The 18,663-nt window shown below is 33.7% G+C and overlaps 1 long non-coding RNA gene across 1 annotated transcript in view; it reads left to right on the top strand.

Moving 5' to 3' along the window:
• The window catches only part of LOC145279685 (uncharacterized), a 546,911-nt gene that overhangs the window by 270,194 nt on the left and 258,054 nt on the right, over positions 1 to 18,663 (top strand). Inside the window, exon 2 of the long non-coding RNA XR_013868426.1 lies at positions 11,163 to 11,221. This is a non-coding gene — a long non-coding RNA (uncharacterized LOC145279685). The remainder of the gene's footprint in view (positions 1 to 11,162; positions 11,222 to 18,663) is intronic.

The raw sequence follows: 18,663 nt of genomic DNA, 5'->3' as shown, positions 1-18,663 counted from the left end.
TGTGTAAGTACACTGAAATGTTATTTTAAAATTTAGAATGGTGGGGGTTCAGTTATACATATAAACATAATATTAAATAATCCCATTTTCGGTACATGTTAACTTTTTAAGCAGTTAAACAATTTTTATCACATAGTCTAAAAAAAAAAAAAAAGAACTGGTGCTACCAGATCAGGCTGTCTATTGGCTTCCTGAGACGAAATGCTCCTACATCGATTTTCTGTTTTTGTTTTCTATTCTCTTTTGTAAAACTTAATTATGTTCTACAAAAACAAAAACAACAACTCCCTTCCCCCTCCTTCCCTTTTCCTTCCGTACTTCCCAACCCCGTCGCTCCCCCCCTCTCTCCCCCTCCTTTTTTTTTTGCCCTGTTGGTTGGGCACTAGAATAAGCTGATTGCCCTCTGCAGAGGGTAAAAATCCCTCAATGGGGCAACCAGTTAGCCGTGGGTTGCTACCCGTAATGCCTTAGGATGTGATCCTGGTGATTGAGCTAACCTAGACCCGGGTGCATAAAAGTCTAGGCACTGCAACACATTACTCCGGCCCTTACTTTGGCTAGACAGGTGGTCGGAGAGGCTCAATCGGCCAGTCACGCCAAGCCCTAGCACTTACACCCAAAGATCACCCGGTCTTCTCTAAAATGTGCAAAACATAAAAAAGAAAGAGAAATTATAGAACCCAGAAAAATAGTTGAGACGTACGTGAAAGACAACACATATGCTGAGACAACAAAAAAGACAACTAAACCATGCCAACATACTGAAATACATGATCAATATAGAGAACTGATAAGCAAACTGATTACATTAAACATTAAAGAATGGCCAGAATTTCCAAATAGCTTAAAAGAAAAATACTCAAATCAGGGAAACAAAATAGAAATAACAAATCCAAACAAAGAAAATAATATTCCATCCACAACAAAACCATTAAAAAAATTATCACAGAAACCAAAAAAACAACCACCAGAAATTAATAAAAAAATAAGCAATGATAAAACAGCAAATAAAGAACGTTCCATAAAAGAAGAAAACCAAACAGACACTCAAAATAGATTCCAAATTCTAGAAAAAATGGAAACCGAAAACACCCTAGATAAAAAATGAAATCAAACACAAGTAATCAAGAGGGAAAAAATGAACAAGAAGCCAAAACAGCAACATCCAGATCGATGTCCAGATCCAAACAAAAAAAAGAAAAAATCCAGCAAAACGCTTCACTAAAGACACAAACTCCGACAAAAGATAAACCCTCTACTTCTAAAGAGATGGAAATAGAGGAAAACTAAACAACCTCATGGATAGAAATAAAACACAACAAATTATCCAATGGAATTGTCGTGGAATAATAAGTATAACTTCGTATACTTATCTTACTCTACAACTCAGCTATCGTCTGCTTACAAGAAACCTTCCTACAAAACAATAACCATTTCAAAACACCAAACTATGAACACTACAACTATTTCCATAACACGGGCCTTCGTGCTAATGGAGGCACGTCAATTCTTGTAATGAATAACATACCTTAAAGCAATTTCTCTGTCAAAGCAAATCTCCAAGCAATTACAAATTAAGTCACATTACACAAAACAATCACAATCTGCTTAATATACCTCCCCCCTCATGAACCAATAGACGAAAATGAACTTGAAAATTTAATAAAACTACTATCTTCACCATTCATCCTCCTAGGAGACTTTAACTGCCACAGTACGCTATGGGGATGTGAAGTCACAAACTCCAAAGGAAACAAAATTGAACAACTAATTAACAAAAATAACTTATGCCTTCTCAATCAAAAGAATCGCACATACTTAAATCCAACAAATGGATCAACTAGTGCCATTGATCTTATCATGTGTGATCCATCAAGCTTCTTGGATTATACATGCAGCACTTACGAAGTGTGATCACTTCCCTATTATAATCAATTACAGTAACTCCATCCAAAACCACATACCCAGGTGGAACACAACCAAAGCCAACTGAGTCGAATTTAAAGAACTTTGTTCACTAAAATTAACAGAACATCAAATCCAAACAATAGAAGAATTCACGGAAATACTCATAACAATAGACAAAAAATGCATACCCAAAAATTCTCCTCCTGGAAAAAAAAACAAATCATGGTTCAATCCAGAATGTAAAATGGCCATTAGACAGAGAAAGGCAGCCTTAAGAAAATTTAAAAAACAACCCACAACCAACAACTTAATAGAATACAAACACCAAAGAGCTAAAACTCGAAAAACAATTAAAGAATCCAAAAGATCCTGCTGGCAACAATTTGTCAACAAAATCAACATCACCACTAAACCCAAAATCGTCTGGGAAATGATTAGGAAAATAACTGGAAAATATAATCTGAATCCAACCAAACACCTCACAAATAAACAGAAAATAACTGATAAAAAAGATATTGCTAACATACTAGCTAAAACCTTTGCCGAAAATTCATCTTCAAAACACTACAATATACAATTTCAAATACTTAAGAAACATGAATAAGAGTACAAAATAAACTTTAACTCCAAAAACCAAGAGCCTTACAATGAAATCTTCTCACTCAATGAACTAGAAACCGTTATAGAAAAATCCCATAACTCGGCTGTAGGACCAGATAAAGTGCACTACAGCTTCCTTAAAGAAATTCCACCTGAATCATTAAAACTCTTTCTCAAAATTTATAAAATATGGGAAACAAAAGATTTCCCAACTTTATGGAAACAAGCAACAATAATACTGATACCCAAATTGGGAAAAGATACATCAAACCCAGAAAACTACAGACCAATAGCTCTCACAATCTGCCTATGCAAAACGTTCGAAAGAATGATTAACTACCGTCTTATATGGTAGCTAAATGACAACAAGATAATTTCTACAATCCAGTGTGGATACCAAAAAAATCAAGAATGTATAGACCACATCACTAACCTCGAAAATTACATCAGAGAAGCTTTTATCAATAAGGAACACGTAACATATGGGTTTTTTTTTCGATCTTGAGAAAGCATATAAAACTACCTTGAAACACGGTATCATAAAAGATCTCCACAGTATTGGACTAAGAGGCAGACTACCTGAATTCATAAAAAACTTCCTAGCAGACAGATCTTTCCAAGTTCGCATAGACTCGACTTTATCAGACCCACAAACTCAAGAAGTAGTGCCCCAAGGCAGCATATTATCAACAACTGTTTCAAACATAAAAATCAATAACATTATAAAGAACTTTATCCTAATATACATAGCTTCTTATATGTAGATGACTGCTCAATCAGCTACAGATCTAAATATACACACACTATTGAAAGAAAACTACAACATAACATAAATAAAATTAATAAATGGGCAACTAAAAATGGTTTAAAATTCTCCAAAACTAAAACAAAATGCATCCATTTCTGTAACCAACGCAAACTCCACCCTGACCCAACCTTACAGATTGAACGCAAAGAAATTCCATTTGTAAACGAACACAAGCACCTGGGAATCATTTTTGACAAAAAACTAAATTTCATTCCATACATCAATCATATCAAAACCAAATGTAATAAAGCATTACAACTCCTACGCGTCATCGCCAATACAGATTGGGGATCTGACAAGAACACACTACTCAAACTATATAGAGCATTAATTAGATCAAAAATAGATTATGGTAGCTTCATATATCAATCCACCAGAAAGTCACATCTAAAAACCCTCTACACAATATGCCACTCCGGACTAAGACTAGCACTAGGAGCATTTCCAACCTCACCTGTAGAAAGCCTGTATGCAGAAGCACATGAAACTCCTCCAATGCTTAGAAATCAAAACCTTGGTCTTAAGTACTACACAAAACTTACAGCCAACCCCACAAACCCAGCACACAATAGCACTTTAAATCCAAACCGTAAACACCTTTTTGACCAAAAAGAAAATGCAATCAAAACCTTTGGACTTTGAAACAAAAATGTAGTAGGCAAAAAAAAAATGAATGTTCTGTCAGCAACAGTACAACTTCAAAATAGTCAATATCGCCCACCTCCAGAAGAGAGGGAATTCCTGTCCGTGATAACCGTGGTAAAAGAAGACACACTCCAATCGCCAGAAACACCCACACACACAATTTGCAGGACACTCCGACTCGTCTCTAGCCTCCTGCTAATATAGTGGCCGGGAATTATCCATTTGCATAATCACATGAGAAAGAAACGTGATTTTCCGAGAGTTGCATGGGGTAAATGCTAATAAAAACCCCCGGACGCCATCTTGGAATTCTCTTTTTCCCCCCCAACCGGTGACACAACAGACATACCCGAGGTAAGCTCTTTTTCCCCTCATTTTAGTTATTGCTACTTCTGCTACAGACTTAGAATAAAATCGATTTCCAAAGAAGCAAATCTACCCATAACCAAAATTCACGAAACTGTCGTACTCAAGATAAAATCCAAGAAAAGTATCCAGACCACACACACATCTATACAGATGGGTCTAAACAAAATAACGCAACAGCCAGTGCAGCAATACTCAATAAATCAATCAAAAAACAATCAAACCTCCCAAAAGAAACGTCAATCTTCAGTACTGAAATACATGCTCTTATCCTAGCTCTCAAACTCGCCTCCAATAACAAAAGAAAACAAATTTATAATCCTTTCAGACTCCCAATCTATTCAAAAAGCGATTAAAAATAAAAAGATGGACAACCCCCTAATCGCAAAATTACTCCAAAAATTAACTGAATCAAACAGTAGAAAAGAAATCATTCCGGTATTAAAGGTAATGAATTAGCAGATTCAGCAGCAAAAAACGCCTTAAATCTCCCAATCGATGCAAATTTTAAAATTCCATACATAGATCTAAAAAGACGCATATACAACAGAGAAATGGCAAACCTACTGAAGTGAACACCCTAACAATAAACTTCGCGAAATCATGCCAAAAATAAAAAAAAAACAAGAACAAAATACGAAATTAAACAAAAAAGAAGTCAAACTAACAAGAATAAAACCAGGCTATACCCACTTAACCCACTCATATCTCCTAAAAAAAGAAAGCCAACCCATTTGTATACCTTGTTAAACACCACTCACAAACAAACACATATTAATTGAATGTACTGATTTTGTAACAGTAAGAAATCGATTCTACAAAGAAAACAATATTAAAGAGTTATTTTATAAAAACAATCCCCATACCATACTCTCATATCTTAAAAAAAATTGGCCTTTATAAAAATTTTTTAAAAAGAACCCTTTATACAACGGTCCTGGATATGACCTAAAACTATATCCGATGGTAAGGCCCCAGCTTGCGGGCCTTGGGGAGTGTGGAGCCACCCTTTAATTGCCATTGCTCCCAGGTCCGCTCTGACCCGAAGTGGTAGTACCTGTTAGGGTCCCAACTATGGGTTAAATAGAATTCGACTTAAAAAACAAATATACTCCATTAAAAAATCGTTTCTCAAAATCACTAGATTCGGCATTAAATAACCTGAAAAGGGTTGATATGCCGTAAAACAAAAACCACCAACCAACCACATAGTCCGATCAGCAAAATCATAAAATCACATGTAATTGCTTTGTTTTTTGTATTGCCACCCATACTTAGGGTTAGTAGTAGGAAAGGCGTCTGGTTTTTATTTTATACTAAAGTTTAAGTTGGAATATTAACATTCCTAATATTTAAAACAAATAAAGTTGGTTACATGTCCTTAGAACATTGTCTGAATTACAAATTGTGATCGTTTTGCATTATATTTATAAAGGAAGCTTATTGTTTATGTGTTAGCGTATGTTTACTACTTACATTTTCAAGCTGTTTACATGTAATCGCCTAGAAATGGAGAATCGTGTTTTTCTTTTTTTAGATGTATCAGAATATAAGTTGGTTTTTTTTTTAATAATAAAAGTGTTTTTTCATGCGTAATTTGATGTTATATGTATAGTATAAATGTTCTTGTAAAAATGAACTTTATTCATTTTTCTTCTATTAGAAAAATAGTTTTCCGGTATGCCACAGATAGATTTACCAAAAAAAGTTATGTTTTAGAAGCATAACATCGACTTCAACTCTGTTGTTGATTTTAATAAATAATAACCGTGGTTTTTCGAATGTAATTTTATGTTTATTCGCTAGATATAAATGTACAAATAATTTTTTTTTTTCTGTAGAAATTTGTTTTTATGATGGAATGAAATTTGGCATACTGGCGTACTTTTTGGCGAATTAAAATGGCGGATTGAAATCTGGCGTGCTGGCGTCCTAAAAATGAAATACCGATTATTTTACTTTAAATTGATATATTCGAAACTGATTTTCTACTCTAAAATGACTGCTTTTCTTTTCGTCAAGTTTTTTAAGGGTTTCACACGTAATCACCTGTAAAAGTAATATTTCATTTTGGAATGGTGATTCAGTTGAGAGTGTAAATCTACAAATTTGTTATTATTATTATTAATATTTGTATCTCGTTTTTGTTTTTGTTTTTTACAGCTAGGCAAATCAATTCATTAACCCACCAAATTTTTATGATTAAAATAAAATTTAACCTTAATTCATTGAAGGAAAGCGCACAATAGTTAACAAATCCCACGCCTTCCCCATATTAAGTATTTTAAATAGTAACATTATTATTGAGAAATTCGTTCGTAACAATAGGAGGGGGCCGTTGTTAATATTTTGTTCTTGCATCGTTTTTATTCTGCCTACCAATCGTCGACTATTTTCAACTGTTTATGAAAACTTTCAAGTAGCATGTTGTACATTAACCACGAACTGATACAATTTGGCTTTGTTTTAAAATCAAAATATATCTTTTGTTGTCTTATACTTTTCAAAAAATTATCAGAAAAATATTTGAGAAAAAATATACATGGAAATTACCTGGGGGTTTTTGTAATAATTTTAAAATTTACAAAAAAAAAAAAAAAACAAATCTCTAATTAAATATTTATAAATTTTAAAACAATCGGAATCGAGAATCGTATTGGAATCGGAAATTGGATTTGAATCGGGAAAAGTTTTGGAATCGCCCCATCACTAGTAATTACCCTTCATCTTTGCCCTGTTGTAGTGTGGTATCAATCAAAGCTGCTTCAAGATCTGCTGTGTGTTTCCTTAAGTCTGTATTTCGTAGATCCTGAAAGTTATTTAAAAATCCAAATAGTTTTGTTGGCTTCCAAATGTGTTTTAGAATTTTCATGCTAATGTAACTTTGGGTGGAGATTAGACTAGTTGTTGAAACCACTTCCTGATAATGAACTGGTTGTGCTTACATTAGAAAACTTACAGTAAAAGCAACAAATATTATCAGCAGACTGAGAGTATGTAATCCAAGACCTTTCAACATATTCACCATTTGAAAGTTTTCTTTTACAGTGATACTTTGAATAGACGCAAATTGTTTTCCTTTTGTTGTTCAATGCAATATCAAGAGGATAAATAATTTCTAGTATTTTTATTTATATTCATTGGCCAATTCACTGGGTCATCACGAATGTTAATTACAGCTGTGCTTGTAGATGATCCATTACTGTGCAATGTTTGGACTTGGCTTTCTGACTCTGTTTTGGTTGTAAACAGACCTTTTACTTTGACATTGTCTTCCTCTTGTAACAAGGGCATCTTCAGATTAATTTAACTCTGTCAACTTTTTTCGGAGTTATCAATGTTATCATTGTATTTTTTTTTTTTTTACATAGGCATCACCACATTATCAAGGCCCAGAGGCCACTCAAGGATAAGGGTTAAAGAGTGTACAGTAGAAATTGGACAATATAGTAATCATTAGTAATGAAAATTTGGTAAATTTGATAACTTATATGGAACGGCTCATCAAGAACTTATTTACTTTAGACTTGAACACAACCATATTGTAGTCAGCCGGAAAGCGGGAAAACGGAAGACAATTCCACAGGCGTGCAGTTCTAAGAAAGAAACTTTGTTCATGGAATCTACGTTTAGGTATTCATCAAATTTAACTTATGTTTAGATTGTCATTTTCTGAACATTTACTTTTTTCATCTTCGATGCAATTAACAGGTGGAATTTCAAGAACTTTTTTATAGCACCTCTTTTTTTTTTAATTTTCTGACACCTTTGCTTTTGCTAGTGCTCGCTTCTGGTTTCTGCTTAAATACTTGCGACCTTTGCCTCTATCTCTGCTTGTGCTTGCCCTGGCGTTCTGGACTTGTAATTATCTTTTTAGAATTATAAAAGATTATTCACGATAAAAAACCTTAAAAGGCCGTTGCATGTAAAACAGACATAAATGCACACATTAATTTAATACAATCTTATATTCACTTACCACAACGTTTTTTCTTTATCAAAATTAACAAAGAAACACTATGCCAGCTTATAGATTAGCAACGATGAAAATTGTAGGTTTGTAACATTACGATAGTTATATATGCATGCTGGACAGATGATGTTTCGTTGCTACGTCAAGTTGTGTAGATATCTGAATCTGACATTCTCTGCAATTAAAAGCTAAGGGGTTCACTCTAAGTCCATGTAATAACTTGTACACTCATACATACAGTTTAAACTATAAACTTACCTATCTAGCTTATTATTTTTCTGACATAATGGCATTACATACTTTATGAATCATGTATACAGTTTCAAATGAAAATATCGTGTGTGCAGCCTGCTTGGGGAGCGGGATCCCTTATGGAGCAGAGCCTAATTTCTTTTCCATGTTTAAGCTTAACCATATTACTTTTCATGCTCGCATTTTTCTATTGTAATATATGTATATATATTACACTTTTGCAGATATAATTTGCCTGCTGGAAGGAATGGGATTTGTATTTAACACTGCATGAACCATTATAACCAGATTAATTCATGGGATCATCTGATAATTCAATACTTTGTTTGAGGAATGGAAAAATATTTGGGAATAAATGTGTCTAATTAAGTCAAATGTTCTGTTGGACATGCATGTTTCTTTCGTTGCTAATTTAGTTATAAATTGTATTTTCAGCAAAATTAATGCTTCTTTCCGCATTTCTATTTTGTCCCTTTTTAATTAAAATACTACTACTGATAATAATTATAAACACTTATAAACTTTAAAACTATTAGATAGAATTACACCAAAAATCGGCATTAAGTGCCCTTGAGCTGCGGTAATCTGATTAGAATGAAATAATTGGCAGCATGCTCACAACATTTTACATTCATTTTAGTCTATTTGCTGCAAACCAGTCGACACCGTCCTTTTAGAGCAGCTAATTCATTGATATGCAAATCAATGCATATATTTTTTTTTTTTTTTACACAGTGATCACCACTTATCAAGGGCGGAAGCCACTCAGGGATAAGGGTTATTGCAAGTACATTACGTTACTGTGGAGATTTGATGAAGTGTTTATTTAAGGGGGCGGTTCATCAGGGATTTGTTAACGTTGGACTTGAAGACATCCAAGTTGTAGTCCGGTGGGAAGCAGGCAGACGGAACAGAGTTCCACAGGCGGGCAGTTCTAAGAAAGAAGCTTTGTTCATGGAATCCGTGTTTTGATTTAGGCACAGATATAGAGTGAGGGGAAATTTTTCACAGTGGATTCGGCTAGACGGATGTTTTTCGTGAAAGATTGGCGAGGGGGGATCAGAGATTGGAGTTCAGACGAGCACCTGCCATGGAAATAACGATAAAACAAGGATAGGCTCGCAACGTCTCTTCTGTGGGAGAGAGGTTGCAGGGTAGAGAAAAGGGCATCCCCCACTAAGCCACGAAGTCTATTTTGTACTCTGTCAAGGCAGGATAGGCTGTTTTTAGCAGCTCCTGCCCAAATATGGCAGCAGTATTCCATCCTTGGACGTACTTGGCTTTTATATAGATAGAGAATTGCATCAGTAGTGAGATATCTTTTGGAGCGGTAGAAGGATCCCGCCATCTTTCCAGCGACCTTGGCAACAGACTTGATGTACGTGTTCCATTTCAGATCAGGAGTAAAGGTCAAACCCAGAAGCTTGTCAAAACACGGGGCCTCACCCAGACGAGAGCCATCCATCACAATTGATGCCAGATGGGGATCAGAGCGTTGATGATGTAAGGATAGGAGTTTGGTTTTGAATGCATTAAAGGTAACCAGCCACATCTTCCCCCACTGAACCACGCGCTCGAGATCAGAGGAGAGAGAATCAGAGAGAACTTTGTCATTTACAGCCTTTGATGTGTTGCCGTAGATGGTCGTGTCATCAGCATAGATGTCAACGAATGATTTAAGTATGTGTTTAGGGAGATCATTGATGTAGATCAGGAAGAGAGTTGGGTCTAGGATTGACCCCTGAGGGACTCCAGCATTTATATTGCAGGCCTCCGATTTTTGTCCATCTACCACTACTCTTATGAGCCTATCGGAGAGAAATGATTTAATGATTGAGAAAACATTTCCAGTTATAGCGTAGCTGGAAATCTTGTGAAGTAGACCCTTATGCCATACCTTGTCGAAGGCCTTTGATATGTCAAGAGCAATTGCCCTAGAAAGGAAGCCTTTGTCAAGAGATTCACTAATCCTGTAGGATATAACCGTCAGCACATCTGCGGTAGATCTTGCAGAGTGGAAACCATATTGTGTGTCACTAAGAAGGTTATTCCTGCTGAGGTGGTTGACTATTTCTCTATTTAATATGGATTCCAGCAACTTACTCATAACACATAGGAGACTTATTGGTCTGTACTGAGAGGGAGATGACTTATCACCTGAATTCTTAAATACAGGGCAAACTGATGAGGTTTTCCAGGGAGTCGGAAAGCACTTCTCCTTAAGGCAGCACTTAAACAGTTTCGTAAGTATGGGAGCAAGTTCTGGTTGAAGTTTTTTTAACACTATAATTGGGATGCCATCAGGGCCAGTTGCTTTACTGGAATCTAGGTTCTTGATAAGCTTGTATTAAACGACAGATCCTTAATGCAATAAAGTTAATAATACCTCTGATGCTTAAATATAGACATAACACATATCTTCTCACAGGTTGTAGACTAAAAGATGATATATGGGTGAACATTTTGATAGCATTTCTTCTTTTTAAATATCTTGTATACTTTAAGAAAGTTAAACTTTAACTTATTTTTTATTCATTTCTTTGTTAATACAGCTTCAATAAGAATTTAACATAGTATGGTGTGTTATCTTTTTTTTATTTTTTATCTTAGATTGCGAGAAAACATCTCCGGTTGGCGGCCTGTCTGATCTTTAATTTTGTTGGCACAGTGTAAGTGATATTTTGCCACTCTCGGCTTCTTTTTCTTTTCTTTTTCTGTAGGCTGGAAGAATCTTTTTTAAAGACTAAACAACAAATTGATGGTTAATTATGAAGGTTAAGAATCAAATAAAACATACCTTGTTTGTTTTAAATAGGATTCACACTATAAAACGTCAACAAAAAGAAATTAATATGTAACCATGTTTTTCGTTAAACACACAGACAGGAGAAGAGGTTTGTCTTTATTTACAATTCGACACAAAGAGAAAAAATACATCTATTTATTCATTTATAATTTATATACAGATCAAAGGGAAGTAACTCTAAGTTACTCAAACTGCTTGTGTAAATGAAAACGAACACGTCACCAAAGCATAAAGCAAGAGAATCCTTTACACAGTCATAGAGAGATAACTCTTACAAATTTTACAGTATTAAAACTTTTATCTACATTGATAATTTCCAGCACAAATAACGCCATCATGTGCTTTCGGGAATCTAGTTTACTTATTTCTATAATTTACAGCAATGTACATCAAGATGAGCTGCAATTTCACAATTCACCTCCATAGGGGTGATGGCGGTTGTAAAAGACCCATGGTCACTTTAACCATTGTACAGCTAAAAAGCAGAACTAGTCTCATTTATCTGCAACATATTTCTTTCCATGACGTCATATCTTGCAACATAGTCATAACTCTAATTTGTATATTTACAATGGAATTTTCCACTATTCTAACCTGGTGATTAAACTACGGTTTTAATATTATTTTTTTATATATCTGCCTCTAATCTTGCTACAACAATACTTTGTAAAAACGCTTTATATTGTGTGGAAAATGCTGTTTTTTTTTTTTTTTTAATTCCACACGTCATAAATATAGCTTTAATATCGATACTTTTTGAATGTGCTTCACATGTGGTGAAAAAGATTAACATTTTTATTCTTTCCTTTTTCTTTCAAGTAAATAATGATTAATTGACGTCTATATCTTTGATGTATATCTTGACAAGCTTTCTTAACTAAACTCATTTAATTTTCACTTTATTCCACAACAATTTTCAAACGTTTTTAATTGTTACTTTTAAAGCAACACAGAAATATCATTGTGGAGAAAAAATCTCTTAAAGTTGAACTGTATCTCTTAATTATTATGCAGAGTTATGTCCCCTTTCATATTTGGCAGATTATAGAAAAAGTTTTGTCACAATAGATGGCGCTGTTACTAATCTGTTTTTAATTGCAATGAGGGTATTCACTAAGTTGCATAAAAATAGTGGTGTTTCATTTTTACCCAATCATAATCTCTAATGAGGTTACGGATATAAATGATTTGCATAATTGTCACTGGGAATCCGTTTGCTCATGTCTTTGTGAAATTGAAAAGTAGAGGGCGAAGATGAATGTAGAATGTAAGAGAAGGTTGGAGAGTTCAATTTTAATGATTTCGGCGACATCTGTGTCTGAGAATGGGAAAAACAGAAAAAGAAATGGTTACAATTCTCTAATAAACAAGAACAAAATGAAAGATATACAAGGCAATAAAACGAAAAGAAGAAACATGAAACGCAGATTTCTGTCACCATTAAAAAGTTAGTATTTTTAATTTTCTAAAGAAAATTAAAAAATTATTTTATTAGCGTTTGTCATATGTAGGAACATTTAAAGTATCTAATAAAATGTTATTTCTTGTTTTAAAATTATATAATAAATCGTGCTAGTTTAAGATAGGATTTCCAAGTTAAATTCAATTTTTACAGTATCGTTTATTAAATTGTTAGGTAAAAGTACAGAATAATTTGTAACTATTCTGTAGCCCCATCCTTACCATGTTAAGAATGGGTTTTTTTAATTTAAAAAAAAAATGAATTATTTCAGCGCGTTTCATAATATACATAAGTACCGAATAAAACTAATTAGCTTATTTCTTTTTAAAGGACAATTCATCGAAAAGTATCATAAAATAAAGGTAATAATATGTTCCTCAGTAGTGTTTTTTCTTTATAAACCATCCCCCCCCCCAAAAAAAAAAAAATTGGCATTTTGTTTTTTAAATATAACTTTGAAAGTTAAATTTAGTTAGTGCAGTATCCTTTGGATCTCAATATACCTATAAAGTTGAGTTTTTTTCTCTCACTCATTAAATACTCATTCACTCATTAAATACTCACTTTTTCGCTTGAAAATTATTAAAACGAACTTCTTCATATACTCATAGATATACGAGCGGCTGCATGATATTTAACTAATTTGCTTACTCCTTTGAAAAACGAGTGTTAATTTATTACTTTATTCATTTTTTTATGATTTCTCGTTACACGATTGTTTCATTTTACTATTATGCTGAATTTATGCAAATTTTCTACGTTCTGCATAATTCCATAGAATTTCAGATGAGAACGTTCTAGTACTCAGATATATATATATATATATATATATATATATATATATATATATATATATATATATATATATATATAAAAGTGACCTTGTCGGTGTGTATGTAAGGACTCTCTACCAATCTCCTCTCTGAATATTTGGTCTACACAGTTGAAATTTCATATATAGTGTTTTGGGATCTGTATCACAATTTCAATTTGTTTTTTAGCCGGCAAAAATAGCTGCTAAATGGTCAAAATTGAAAATAAAGCAGTTGACCTTGGTATGGTATATCAAATAAAACTCCTGCTGTTACTTTTACGCATGCTCCACATTAAACATTCATAGCTCAAAGTTGCTTAATTTTTAACCTTTTGTATCCATCTCTCAGTAACTTAGCCGGTAACGACGTTGGAGAGATAAATAACAATTATGGCTGGGGTGCTAAACGTTCTGGTTTCGAATCTAGTGGATGGTACCCAAGTCATATTTTTGTTTATAACTTTTGAAATCATTACAATATATTGGAAGATAATCAATATAGAATTGGCTCTAATAAACAATAAATCTGCACTAATTAAAATATAATAGTTATGCATATTTTATGACTGGGCAAAGCATGACGACCTGCTAATTCAATTATAAATTCAACCAAATTGTGAGAAAACTATAATTATTTGTGATCATTGGATTTTTATTGCTCTCCTTCCAATAAAAACTATTATTTTTATTTTTCATCTTGTGGTTAAACGTTTCATGAATGATTTACAACTTTTTCTGTCTGTCGACATTTTGCTTAGGCGACCCACCAGGATCAGGTCGTCATCAACTGATCCCTTCCATGTCTTAAGAAGCCTACAACATCAATAATACACACACTTTGGGGCGTTTCAGATGACTAACGACAGGTGCTGTAGCCATACTAGCTAAGACATCGTTGTGTGACATACTTTCTCATAAAAAAGACTGCCCTTTTAGTAATGAAAATCCTATTTCAAACATTTAGTAGAGACTGATAGGAAGTGCCTCTTATATAAATATTTGCACGATGCGTCCATTTAATCTGCACGTTTATCGATGAAAATCTTATTTCAAACTAAAGTGTAATAATTGTACTTTCATCCTGATTTTCTTTCTATGCCTAAAACTAAACGAAGATTCCATGAGCAAAGTTTTTTTCCTAGAACTGTTCGTCTGTGGAACACAATACCGCGAGGCTGTTTTCCAGCTGACTATACTAATATAAATAAGTTCTTGTTGAGCCGTCCTCATATATAAATAAACCCCCACTCAAGTACCACCCTTACCAAGCATCATGGTGTTGTCTCACCGTCTACCTAACACTCATTAACTTTTTATTCTAGAGTAACCCCTGAGCCTTGATGATCCCCAAGCAAAAAAAAAAAATGACTGATGTATAAAGCCTCTTTGAGATTGAAATCCTAATTTAAAACATATTGCTAAGATGATTAACAAGGAAAGGGTAAAGAGTTCTTCTTCATTATAATAGGGAAATTCGAAAATCGAAAAATTGAATTTAAAGTAAAACCAAAAATGATAAGTTAGAACATTAATTAAGCTTTGCAAAAAAATAAATAAATAAATAAAAAGAAACCAGAGAATTCGAATCATAATAAGGAGGATAATTTTTTTTCCAGAACTTTGAAAATTCTAGGCCAATTTAACAAAACTTAATTTTCGTTAATTATCTCTGAAAACGGTTTTCGTTAATAATTTTCTACCATACAGTTTTTCGTAATTTTTTTATGTTCATTAACGTGGCATGACAATACCATTGATTTTACTTGAATTCAATATTTTGATTTTCACTGTTATAACCAAATTCGTTTGTTTTATTGATTTTTTTTTTTTTTTTTGGTTTTTACTTCTTCCAGTTGAAAGTTGTGCTCTGACATTTCTAAATCTCTTTTTTTTTCCTTAGTATTCCTTATCACTGAATCTACAACATTTTCTGACAGATTCATCCGACATTCTGTCTAGGAATTGGAAATATCCCAGCGACAGACTAATTTTTATTTTGGCTTCCATTTTAAGATCTTTATTTTTTTATTTAAAATTTTTATTAGATATTTTTTTTTTAAATTCGCTTTTGTTTTTATTATTTTTATTTCCTTGAACAAAAACAATTTAAAAAAATTGAAGAGATGAAAATTAAAAATCCTGTTGTAATTAATTTTGACATTTTTCACGTTATCAAAAATATTGTCAAAAAATAATAAGTATCGATGAGTACAGAATTTTGAAATCTCTAATATGTGTGTGACTTTGTTCCCTATGAACCCGAAAACGGCTGGGCCGATTTTCATGAAATTTCACACAAAGGTACTTTGTGTCTGGCAGTGTTCTTAGAAAGGTTTTTTATTGAAATTTCTTTGATTAGTATCGATAATCGAAATAATCCGGTGAAAGAAGGAACAGACGATTTTGATTAAAGTTAACATTTTACACAGCCTAACATCACAAGTGCATTTGAGAAGTTTTATTGTCACAGGCTTAACATAAAATCAATTAGGTTCTTTGATAAGAAAGGGGCGCGTTTGGAATAAATGTTTGTTTAAAGCGCAATTAAAGCATGATACTTGACTTTTGCATTTTAAACTTAAATTCAAGCCAGTATATATAAAAAAAATTATATTATAAAATTAACAGTAGGTTTTTTACAGTGCAATGTAGACTGTAGATTATAATGTATCGTGGACTAAGTCACTTCAAGAGGCATGTGAGCTTCCTTGTAGTGCACCACGATGGATTCCCAACTAGAGCAGGCAATCAATCGATTTGATTGAAAAATGGGCAATTTCACCGATTTTGATTACAATAAAAATATGGGAGTGTGAAATATTTGTTGATCATCATTCAATCCCGGGTAACGTTGGGTCACCCTGCTATTAGATAATAAAGTGAGTTAAATTTGAGTTCTTTTGGTTTACATTCATCAAAGAAGTATCCTAATATTTAAGTGCAGTTAAAAGTGGAAGTGAAAAAAAGAAATGAAAAAAGGAATAAAAAGCAAAGTTTAAAAAATAAAGGAAAAAAGAAAACGAGAAAAATGGAAAAAAAGAAAAAGAGGAAAATAAGAAAAGAAGGAAAAATGATAAAAAAGGAAAAATTTCATAGCGATACCAGATCTTGCCTCTCCACGATGTCAGAGTTAGACACAAAAAGATTAAAACAAAAAAACGCTAAATTGGCAACACTGTTTATTGAGCATTTGTTTTTATGACATTATGACACTAGCCCAGTATACCGACATCCGATGCGATAGGGTTAAGAGCCTGGGCCATGAATGGGGAACCGCGAATAAGTAGCATTACTGTCTTATCTCCTTTCATTTGTCTCGCATTTCTTTTATTATTTTTCTGAGCAAAGAAAAATATTGCATTAACTAAATTATAAATCGCCCCCTTTAAATGTACCCAAAACACCACTTCAAGCTGACGAGTGCTACCTCTCATATCATAGGTGTAGCATTGCTTTGTTTTATTTGAATTTTTCGGACTACTATTCTCATCTTGATTGTACATCTAAAAACAAAAGTAGGTTTAAGGATCCCAAAATTCATATTAGAATTGTTGACAAGAATCTATGGCAAAGCAGATAAAGTGAAATTCAGTTCTAAGTGAGACTCAACGGAGGCAACATTTCTAGGGCAATTGCTCTTGACATATCTTAGGCCTTTGGTAGGGTATGACATGAAGGTTTACTTCACAAGATCTCTAGCTATGGTATAGCTGGAAATGTCTTAATTATTAAATCATTTCTTTCTGACAGGTTCATAAGAGTAGTAGTTGAGGGGCAAAAATCAGAAGCTCACAGTATTAATGCTGGAGTCCTCAGGGGTCCAACTCTTTTCCTGATCTTCATTAATGATCTTCCAAATCACATCCTTACATCATTTGTAGACATTTATGCTGATGACACTACCATCTATGGTAGCACATCTAAGACAGTAAACAACCAAGTTCTCTCTGATTCTCTTTCCTCTGATCTTGAGCATGTGGTACAATGGGGAAAGGAGTGGCTGATTACTTCTAATGCATCTAAAACCAAGCTTGTCTCTTTATATCATCAACGTTCTGATCCCTATCTGGCATCAGTTGAAATGAATGGCTCTCATCTTTAGGAGGCCTCAAGTTTTGACAAGCTTCCTGGCTTGACCTTTACTCCTGATCTTAAATGGAACAGGTACATCAAATCTGTTGCCAAGGCCGCTGGGAAAATGGTCGGATCCTTCTATTGATCCAGTAGATATCTCACTGCTGATACAATTCTCTATCTATATAAGAGCCAGGTACGTCTAAGGATGGAATACTGTTGCCACATCTGGGTAGGAGTTGCTAGAAAGAATTGTCCTGCCTTGATAGAGTTCAAAATAGACTTCATAACCTCGTACGAGATATCCTTTTCTCTTCCCTGCAACCTCTATCTCACAGAAGAGATGTTGCGAGTTTGTCTCTATTGTATCGTTATTTTCATGGAAAGTGTTCGACTGAGCTTCAGTCTATGGTCCCCCTTCACCAAACTTTCACAAGAAACACTCGTCTAGCTGAAAACACTATCAATAATTCCCCCACTCGTTATCTGTGCCTAAACCTAAACGTAGATTCCATGAACAAAGCTTCTTTCTTAGAACTGCACGCCTGCGGAATTGCTTTCCTGCTTTCCAGCTGACTACAATATGGTTGCCTTCAAGTCTAACGTAAACAAGTTCCTGATGAGCCGTTCCACTTGTTAACAAATTTACTGAATTTCCATTACTAACGATTACTGTATTGTCCAATTTCTACTGTACACTCTTTAACCCTTATCCTTGAATGGCCTCTTGGCCTTGATAAGTGGTGATGCCTATGTAAAAAAAAAAAAAAAAAAAAAAAAAAAAAAAAAAAAAAAAAAAAACTATTCTGGAGCTTGAAGGTTCACACTTCATTGTGGGCGATATTAAGAATATACCTACGAATTATTTAAGACTTCTACCCAGTCATAGATGACAAAACGAGAGTATGCTATCCCCCTAGATTAAATAAAGGGTTCTGTTGAAAATTCCATATAG

The sequence above is a fragment of the Euprymna scolopes genome, chromosome 7 (assembly GCF_053919585.1).
Source record: "Euprymna scolopes isolate OS-2025 chromosome 7, ASM5391958v1, whole genome shotgun sequence".
Taxonomy (NCBI): Eukaryota; Metazoa; Mollusca; class Cephalopoda; order Sepiida; family Sepiolidae; genus Euprymna; species Euprymna scolopes.
The sequence above is the reverse complement of the archived record's forward strand: the minus strand, read 5'-3'. Positions and strand labels throughout refer to the sequence as shown.